Genomic DNA, 10440 nt, shown 5'->3' on the forward strand with positions numbered 1-10440 from the left:
GAGGGGAAGCTCCACCAGCATCAGGTGAGACAATAATGCAATTCTTCCATTCAGAGATATTCTCTCGAATCCACTTTAAGACAGCTGGCTCTGCATGCAAATTGTCCCCTGGGATATCAAAAAAGCCCTGAATTTGAGAAGCATGTAGATCCATGGTGATCATATGATCTGCACCCACTACAGACAGCATATTTACAACAAGCTTGGCTGAGATTGGAGTGTGACTCTTACCCTGTCTGGCATATGGGAAGCATGGGTTGACTGCAGTGACCCGGCTGGCTGAAGCAATCTTGCAGGCGTTAATCATGATCAAGAGCTCCATTAGATTGTTATTTATTTCACCGCAACCGCTCTGAACAATGTAGACATCTTCTCCATGTACACGTTCACCAATTTCCACACAGGTCTCCTGGTTGCTGAATTTATTTATTTATTTAAGAGAGAAACAGACAGAGACAGAGAGAGGGAGAGAAAAATGGACACCTTGAAAGATGGGCTGGAGAGGTGGCTTAGCAGTTAAGAGGCATGCCTGCAAAGCCTAAGGATCCCTGTTCTACTCACCAGATCCCACACAAACCAGACACACACAATGATGCATGTGCAAGGTCGCACATGTGCACAAGGTGGTGTATGTGTCTGGAGTTCAATTACAGTGGCTGGAGGCCCTGGAGTGCCAATTCTCTTTCTCTCACGCTCTCTTTTGTTTAAAAAAAAAAAAAAGGGAGCTGGAGGGATGGCTTAGTCATTAAGGTGTTTGCCTTTGGCATTTGCCAAAGGACCCAGGTTTGATTCTCCAGGATACACATTAACTAGATGCACAAGGGGGCCAAGCATCTGGAGTTTGTTTGCAGTGACTGGAGGCCCTGGCGCACCCATTCTCTCTCTCTCTTTCTTTATATATATATATATATATATATATATATATATATATATGTGTGTGTGTGTGTGTGTGTGTGTGTGTGTGTATGTATGTATGTATGTATGTATATTCCTCTCTCTCTCTCTCTTAAATAAGTAAATTACAAAAATATTACCCAGTAGAGAATCTTCTCTTTTCAGATGGCAGTGACCTTGGGATGACTCAGAAGGTATCATAGTGCTGGAATGAAGTGACTGGAGTACTGAGTAACATCTCGATCACACCTTCCAAGGCTCAGGGTCTAATGTGGAAGAGGTGGCGGAAAGAATATAAGAGCCAAAGGAAGGGTAGGACTCCTTACAACATGTTCCTCCAGACACAAAATGGCCTGGATATCCATGACCTCACAGTGCCTGACACTACCTACACAAGACCATCATAATAGGAGGAAAAGACCATGACATCAAAATAAAAGAGAGACTGATTGAGATGGGGAGGGGATATGATGGAGAATGGAATTTCAAAGGGAAAAGTTGGGGGGAAGGGAGGCTATTACCATGGGATATTTTTTATAATTATGGAAAATGTTAATAAAAATTTAGAAAGAAAAAAATATTACCCAGCACTTGGGAGGCAGAGGTAGGAGGAGCACCGTGAGTTCGAGGCCATCCTGAGACTACATAGTGAGTTCCATCCAGGTTAGCCTGGGCTAGTGTGAAACCCTACCTTGACAAACATACATATATATATTTATAAGATCATAAATTCTGTTGAGAGGATAGGAGTGGTCTGCCGGGCTCCTCCCCAGCAGGTAGGTAGTGCCGAGGAGGGACCAGGCCCGCTGGTTCCTCCCAAGGGGTTGAGGAAGAAGGAAAGAACATTGGACGACTCAGAACATCTCCTAGTCACCGGAGAAAAACCACACTGAGTCGGGAGTCTTGTCGAAGCAGAAACTCGCTTTATTGTTACAAGCAGTTTCCTATATAATGTTGAGAACGAAGGCGAGATTTTAGGATGGGGGGGAGAGGTAAAGGCCAATAGTAAACTGTGACTTTTGAGATGATTGGTCCCAAGTGCGCATGTGGGAATTGCAATTCCTACGTGGAAGTAGCAGGCCAGAAGCCATTAGGCATAGCTGGCCTGAGACAGAGCACCAAACTTTAGCTAGCTCAGGAAGTTCCACTAGGCCTCACGCCCAGGCATCTCAAGGCCCAACATCTCCCCCTTTTGTTTTTGTAAGAGCATTAGTCACCATGGCCCCTGTCTTAGGTTGTCCCCCTCTGGGGATCTTACCTGTCACTGGGTACCAGGTGTTTAGCTCTCTGAGAACCCACTCCATGGCCTGTCTTAGGTTGTCGCAGTCAGTCTGAGATCTTACCCATCATTGGTCAGATGGAGGGCAGAGGAAGTGGCAATGGGTCATATGAGGAACTTAATTCCTGAGTTGCCAGCCTATGGTAATGTATCTCAACCTGATGGAGTTCTATTGCCACTGGTGAATGAGTCGTGTAATTTTGTTAATTACACAAGGCCTGACAGTGAGGATAAGGAGGAGGGGACGGAGGGGCCTAAGCAGAGGGAGGAGGAGGTAGGGTAAGAAGCCATGTAGGCCTGTCCGCAGTGGGCTGTTCTGGAGGTCCTGCCGCCTCCTCTCCAAGTCTTCCTGGAGCCTCTTAATCTTGTCCTGGACAATTCCTGATTTATTGGTGTCAAAGCAGCATTTTTTCCTGTAAAAACAAGCATATGCCTCCCTTTTTGGCCGTTAGTAGGTCTAGTCCCCTCCTGTTTTGTAGGACTACCTCAGCCAGGGAATCTAGCTTCCAGGAGTGATATCTACATCTGGGATTAAGGTGGCTGGGGTGCAAAGGACCGTCCAATTGCTAGGCAGAAAGTCATTGGCCATCCCACCTCCACAAACATAAACCATTCCAGAAGGCGGGCAGCATTGAGCACTGGGCTCTGTTGTGTTAAAAGTACAGAAGGAAGGATGAATGTATCCCACATCTATACTGGAATTATTAGGGGGAGGCGGGGCCCAAATGCAAGTTCCAGAGGGAACATTGGGAAAAGCTGGACAGGGATGGGGAAGGTGGTTGAGCAATTTTTTTTTAAGGTTGTATGGGCAACTGTACTGCAAGTAGCCAGGGAGGCCCAGATCAGAGGCAAAGCCAGAGCAGGGTGAAGACCATTTTAGGAACAGTCCTATGGGGTGGGACACTCCCTGGGGAAGTGATTGTCAGTGTCCCCTTGTTGGGCCAAATATTTTAGGTCTCTCGCTGGTACCCAAATGGGTCTTTTTTCATATTGAGGGAAGACACATCAGTAGTGATGAAAGCCTCGGCATCTCCAAGGATGTCTTGCCCCAGTAAGTTAGCAGTGAGCCCAGTCACCATGAAAGGACACTTTTCCCTTGTCCCCACCTGGGTCAGTCCAAAGGAGCCACGTGGCAGTCTCCCAGGAGGTGGCCTGCCTGCCAACTCCTAGTAGGGGAGGGCTGGGCACAAACTGCCAGGAGGGGGCCACTTCCTCCTTTCTCAGGACCATTTGGTCTGCTCCAGTGTTGAAGAGAAGTTTGGATCTTTTATTGCCAATATTTAAAATAATTTTGGGTCTAAGCCCAGGGACCAGAGGGATGATCCAATGGGCTTTGATTGTCTCTTTCCCCTTATTTAATGGGGCTGGAGGAGCCCCAGGAGGAGTTTAAAGGCTTTCCCTGTATGTCAAACTTCGACTGACACTCCCTAGCCCAATGAAACCCCTTTAGGCATTTAGGGCAGTGGGTGTAAGGGGCATTGTTCATGTGGGGGTAAGGATTCCCCCTTTTGTATTTGTAATTGAGACTTGAGAGTCTGATTATCCTATTTTTAAAATTTTAGTTGTACTATGGTAGTATAAGTCTTAATATGAGGTATAGAAAGTAGATATATCTCATATTTCAAATATCTAATACTTATAAATATCTCACATTTTAAATATTTAATATTTATAAGCACAGGCAGAACCTATCACCAGTCTTGAAAATAGTACCACTTGATTTATAGACTAACTCATTTAACCTAGAAATTTTTAGCATCTGTGTTTGAAAACATCTCTGATTAGTTTAGATACCTGTGTTGGTACAAATTACCCAGAGAACATTGGAGACAGAACCATAGAGTTTAATATTTTTTTTAAATCAAAACAGTTAGCTAAATTTTAATATAACCCTTTGTTGCAGTCCGGGTTGCATTGCTGGTAGAAATCACCCAACCAAGAGCGGCTTCTGGGAAAAAGAGATTTATTTTGGCTTACAGGCTTGAGGGGAAGCTCCATGATGGCAGGAGAAAATGGTGGCATGAACAGAGGGTGGACATCACCCCCTGGCCAACAGAAGGTGGACTACAGCAACAGGAGGGTGTGCCAAACACTGGCAAGGGGAAACTGGCTTTAATACCCATAAGCCTGCCCCCAACAATACCCTCCCTCTAGGAGGCATTAATTTCCAAATCTCCATCAGCTGGGAACCTAGCATTCAGAACACCTAAGTTTATGGGGGACACCTGAATCAAACCACCACATTCCATCCCTGGCCCCCATAAACTGATATCCATACATGATGTAAAATACAATGCATTCAGTCTGACTTTAAAAGTCCCCATAGTTTTTAATCAATCCCAATGATGTTCATACATCCCCATAGTTCAAGATCTTTTAACTGAACCATAATACCAAAAAATAACCTCAAAAAACCCATAATGGCACAGAATATTCACACTGCAAAAGATGGCATTGGGCATAGCAAAGAAACATTCAACCAATACAAGATTTAAAACAACCAGGGCAAATATCAAACTCTGTAGCTTCAAGTCCGGCAACTCTAGCCAGTGACAAATCTTCAAGTCCGATAATTCTAACCAGCAACAAGTCTCTGGCATTCCAATTCCGCCCCTCCAGCTAGGCTACTCACAGTCCTGGAAAACTTCATTGGGGCCGGCAGCTCCTCGGCAGCCATCTCATGGTCCCGGCATCTCCACTGGGTCTCCACTGCAAGCCATGGTTCATCCTCATGGCCCCATGGGGTCTCTATGCAGGCAATCAGCAAACCCACTTCACACTGCCCATGGCCATTTCCAAAACACAAAACCGTGTTACAAACTCAATGACCCTCTTTCCAGCATTTCTTATACTCCACAATACCAGGTAGGGTGCCAATTTGTTAATCCAGGGGGGAATAAAGCAGACTTTGAAGAACAGGACACTCCTTGAGCACTCAGGCCCCTTCAAAAGAGCTGACATTCTTTCTGTTGCCCCAGCGCAGGTCAGCTAGCCCAGTCTCAAAGGTTGTTATCTCTCAGTTGCAGCTGAACGGGCAACAGTTCACCCAAAGATTTTCCTTTCTGTGCCATATCCCTCTGCACACACCAGTTCATTTCTACACAAAGCAACCCTGCACAACTTCTCAGGACATGGGCACAAGAGCAAGCTTCTCACACAAACTGCTAGCCCAGTCCAGGCAAAGCTTTCTCACCCTCATAAGCCAAACCTCACAGTCCATAGTTGTTACTGCCTTCAGGTCTTTCAGCTCTGACCAGGATAGACCATCAAGCTGTACTTACAGCACTGCAAGGCATCTCTTAGGCCAAGGTTTCAACTCCTTCCACTTTCCTCTTGAAAATCAGCTCCAAAAGGCCAAAGCCACACAGTCAGGTAGGTGTCTAGCAGCAACCCCACTCCTCGGTACCACTTTACTGTTGCAGTCCGGTCACATTGCTGGTAGAAATCACCCAACCAAGAGCAGCTTCTGGGAAAAAGAGATTTATTTTGGCTTACAGGCTTGAGGGGAAGCTCCATGATGGCAGGAGAAAACGATGGCATGAGCAGAGGATGGACATCACCGCCTGGACAATATCAGGTGGACCATAGCAACAGGAGGGTGTGCCAAACACTGGCAAGGGGAAACTGGCTTTAATACCCATAAGCCCGCCCCCAACAATACCCTTCCTCTAGGAGGCATTAATTCCCAAATATCCATCAGCTGGGAACCTAGCATTCAGAACACCTAAGTTTATGGGGGACACCTGAATCAAACCACCACACCCTTGATAAATCTTTTTGAAAGAAAAAACATTATTTGACAACTCATGATTTTGGCTTAAGTGTGATAGTTATTGATTTTATGTACCACAGAAACTTTTATTAACATAAAACAATTTTATGTTTTACCCATGACTTAAATTTGATAAAGCTTAAGTAAGCTATCCTAACATATCCCACGAAGATTAAAGTTATCATTACTGAAATTAAGTCACTTAAACCTAAGTGATTAAACCTAGTTATGATCATTTAATAGAATTAGCATAAATAAGACAGAAGCTATTTTTAAAGTTACAATGTCTTTAGTTATGAGAACTTCACCTTTGGAAAATAACCACTTCTATGTGAGCCTTTATCTTAAGAATAGTTAAAACCTTGATGAAAAGAGAAACCTAATTTACTTTACTGAGAGAATCTTAAAACCAGTTTTATAACCCTTAAATCATAACAAATTAGCATCAGTGACCTGTTAATGAGTGAGGTCTTATCATAAGACTCAATTTCTCCATTGATTAAAACCTTGGCATCAGGTAAACATTAGATTTAATCCAATTAAATGTTTTAATGAAGCGGCCCTTTCCCTGATATACACATTAGGTAAGTCTGATGCTTATCTTATGTAAGGAGTTTGTAGCCTGGTCAAATACTTTGACCCAGTTGACCTATTTAACATTTTGTCTAGTGAGAAATTTTATCTAACAGATGTGACTTTAGGTGTTTAGAAGAGAAGAACTAAAGAGAACCATAATTATATGCTGTACTCCTTTTTTTTTTTGTCAGAGACAATTGGCCATTTTGTCTCTAGTCAGAGTCTTGGGGGACACGTGGCTTAAACTTGTATGGGGTCTGAGATAAAGGGGGGTTTATCTGTTTTTTTGGAGTCCAGCTTTCCATGGATTTAAGTAGCATATGTTGGAAAGCAAGAGCAAAGTGAAATTACAGAGCAGAGAGATAAGCATCCTGACATTTCTTATCCTATTCTGACATTGTTTGTTTTTACATAGTAAATTTACCCATTTGCAAAACACAAGGTTATAGACTCTTGTCTATGTTTAACTTGGTTAAACCTCCAATTACATCTGTACTTATGACTTTGTGACCCACCTAGCATAGGCATCACCTGTGTCTAATGTAAGATGAATTTAGATTAAGACTATGTCCCTATATAAAACTTTTAGAGTATCCCTAAGCGTCGGTAAACAGTTGAATAATCTCTAACTTTAGACATGGCATTTAGGTTTAGCCTGAAAATTCTTTCCTACATATGCACACATCAGTCCATTATAAATTTAACCCTGATCAAGCTCTCTGGGCCTGGGCAGCAGGACACAGCCAGCCCTTATGCCAGTAGCCCAGTTCCAACAAAGTCCTCTGCAGTCTTTCCTTTCCCTTAGAAAGCTCATAAGCCAACCCTCAAAGTTCAATGCTGTTTCCACTTAGCATTTTTAGATTCTCATCAGAATAGTCCATAAAACTTGGCTTACCACTCCAGAAGACATCTTCAGTCCATGCCTATTCCTCCAAAACAAAGTTTCCAAAAGATCAACATCCACATGGTCAGGTTCATCTCAGTCCACTTCTTGGCACCAAGTTTTGTAGCAGACAGCTTCGGGTGAGCTGAGATAAACTTCCAGACCAGGTACAGTTATGGAGGAAGGGATATTTATTGAAGCTTACAGATCCAGGGGAAGTTCCATAATGGCAGAAAAAAGCTGGCCTGCCTTTACAGACCCAAGCAGAGAGAGAGAGAGAGAGAGAGAAGCAGAAGCCTAAAGGTCAAAAGCTACACAGTGCGTCCACTAGGGACATATGACCCATTTAGAAATACAAATGCCACAGATGCAGCTTGTTGGGACCAAAAGTGAAAGGAAAGAAAAAGAGAATGAGGAGATGTTGACAAGCAAGTACAGGTCATAGAAGCAAAGTTTAGTGTATTAAATATGAAGACTTCCAGCACTTGGGAGGCAGAGGTAGGAGGATCGCCATTAGTTTGAGGCCACCCTGAGACTACATAGTGAATTCCAGGTCAGCCTGGGCTAGAGTGAGACCCTACCTCAAAAAACCAAAAAAAAAACAAAAACCAAAAAACAAAAACAAAAACAAAAAACGAAGACTGCCTCATAACTTATGAGGGTACACTCACCCACACATGTACACCGATTAACCTCCTCAATGAGAATGCCTCACATGGGGCACTAGTCTGCCGGGTTCATGGAGCCCTATGTTAGGCACCAGATGCCAGGCTACTCCCCAGGGGGTAGGCGGTGCTGAGGAGGGACCAGGCCCGCTGCTTCCTCCCAAGGGGTTGAGGAGAAGGGGGATGATCATCAGACGACTCAGAACCTCTCCTAGTCACCGGAGATAAACCACACTGAGTCCGGAGTCTTGCCGAAGCAGGAACTCGCTTTATTGTTACAAGCAGTTGTCTATATAAGGTTGAGAAGGAAGGCGGGGATTCTAGGATGGGGGAGAGGTAAGGGCCAATAGTAAACCGCCACCTTTGAGCTGATTGGTCCCAAGCCCACGCGGGAATTCCAACTCCTACCCGGAAGTAGCAGGCCAGAAGCCACTAGGCGTAGCTGGCCTGAGGCAGATCACCAAACCTTAGCTCAGGAAGTTCCACTAGGCCTCACGCCCAGGCCTCTCAAGGCCCAACAGTGGTCTGTAGCACTGGCTGTACCACACATCTGAATCAAAAGATGACTCCTCGGGCACTTCCCCACAGGTTCCCTCACAAGGGCCCACAAGGGGATACACATGAGTGCTGCACATGTACCACAGCTGAAAGAGCTGAAGGCCCTGTGGAGCCCTTGACAAAAAGCATGGAAAGTTAGATTAGGTGATCCTGCACAGAATCTATACTCTATAAAGACATAAAGTACGCATGGTATGAAAGTGAAAACAAACAAAAAACAATGAAATGTATAGAATGTATATTAAAAAGCATATAGGGCCAGACAACTACATATTTATAAGGATTGATGCACACCTAAGAACATGAGCCAAACCCATGGAGGTAGCAGGGACTAGGAGTGGAGATGAGGGATGAGATTAAAAAGAACATGTAGGGGCTGGAGAGATGGCTTAGCGGTTAAGGCTTTTGCCTGCAAAGCCAAAGGGCCCTAGTTCGATTCCCCAGGACCCACATAAGCCAGATGCACAAGGGGGCACATGCATCTGGAGTTTGTTTGCAGTGGCTGGAGGCCCTGGCACACCCATTCTCTCTTCCGCCCCCCCTCTCTGCCTCTTTCTCTCTCTCAAATAAATAAAATAAAATAAAATAAAATAAAATAAAATAAAATAAAATAAAGAACATGTAGAACAAAAAGACAGGCATCTGTAAGTGCCCTGGTGATCACTGAATGCTGTCTTTGGGGCTGGAGAGACAGCTCAGTGAGTAAGGTGCTTTGCATGCAAACATGAGGACATGAGTTCGGATCTCCAGCATCCACGCAAATGCCAGGCATGGCAATACACAGCTGGAATCCCAGCACTAGGGAAGTAGGAACAGGAGGATTCATGGGGTTTGCTGGGTAGTTAGACTAGCTGAATTAATGAGCTCAGGGTTCAGCAAGAGACCCTGTCTCAAAAATTAAGGTGGATGCATACTTGGGCTGCAAGGTCACTGAGAAATCCTGTTGGATTGAGCTGAAAACCTCCTCCATGTAGACCAGCTGACAGAAAGCTGGAAAAAGCCACACTGCATGCAGCTCAATGGGAGAGAGAGAAATCACCAGTAAAGATACTCCACAGTGGACACTGCAAAGCTTATGTTTGGCCAGCCAGACCAATGAACCAACTGGTACAATAATGGCACGTCTGTCATGGTGGAAACCAATTGTCCTCTAATTGGACTGGAGGCCTGCTCCATGGGAGGGAATACATCTCTGATACTGAAAACCTACAACAGGGGTAGTCATGAGCCCTAGGGGTGTAACGTCCGCTGCTGTCTGGCTAAATGTATATACTATGCTCACCAAACTGCCCAATAAGCACTTCTCTTAATGTTCATACCCATATATTAATGCTACTCTCACTTTTTTGTTATATAACTTTCTCTTTTCAGATGGCAGTGACCTTGGGGTGACTCAGAAGGCACCATGGTGCTGAGAACAAGTGACAGAGGAGTGCTCAGCACTGAAATATCTCGATCACATCTCCCAAGGCTCAGGGTCCATTGTGGAAGAGGTGGTGGAAAGAATGTAAGAGCCAAAGAAAGGGTAGGACTCCTTACAACGTGCTCCTCCAGATACCAAATGGCCTGGATATCCATGACCTCACAGTGCCTGACACTACCTACATCATAATAGGAGGAAAAGATCATGACATCAAAATAAAAGAGACTGGGGGGCTGGAGAGATGGCTTAGTGGTTAAGTGCTTGCCTATGAAGCCTAAGGACCTGGGTTCGAGGCTTGATTCCCCACGACCCATGTAAGCCAGATGCACAAGGGGACGCATGCATCTGGAGTTCGTTTGCAGTGGCTGGAGGCCCTGGCGCACCCATTCT

This window comes from Jaculus jaculus, chromosome 2, assembly GCF_020740685.1.
Source record: "Jaculus jaculus isolate mJacJac1 chromosome 2, mJacJac1.mat.Y.cur, whole genome shotgun sequence".
NCBI lineage: Eukaryota > Metazoa > Chordata > Mammalia > Rodentia > Dipodidae > Jaculus > Jaculus jaculus.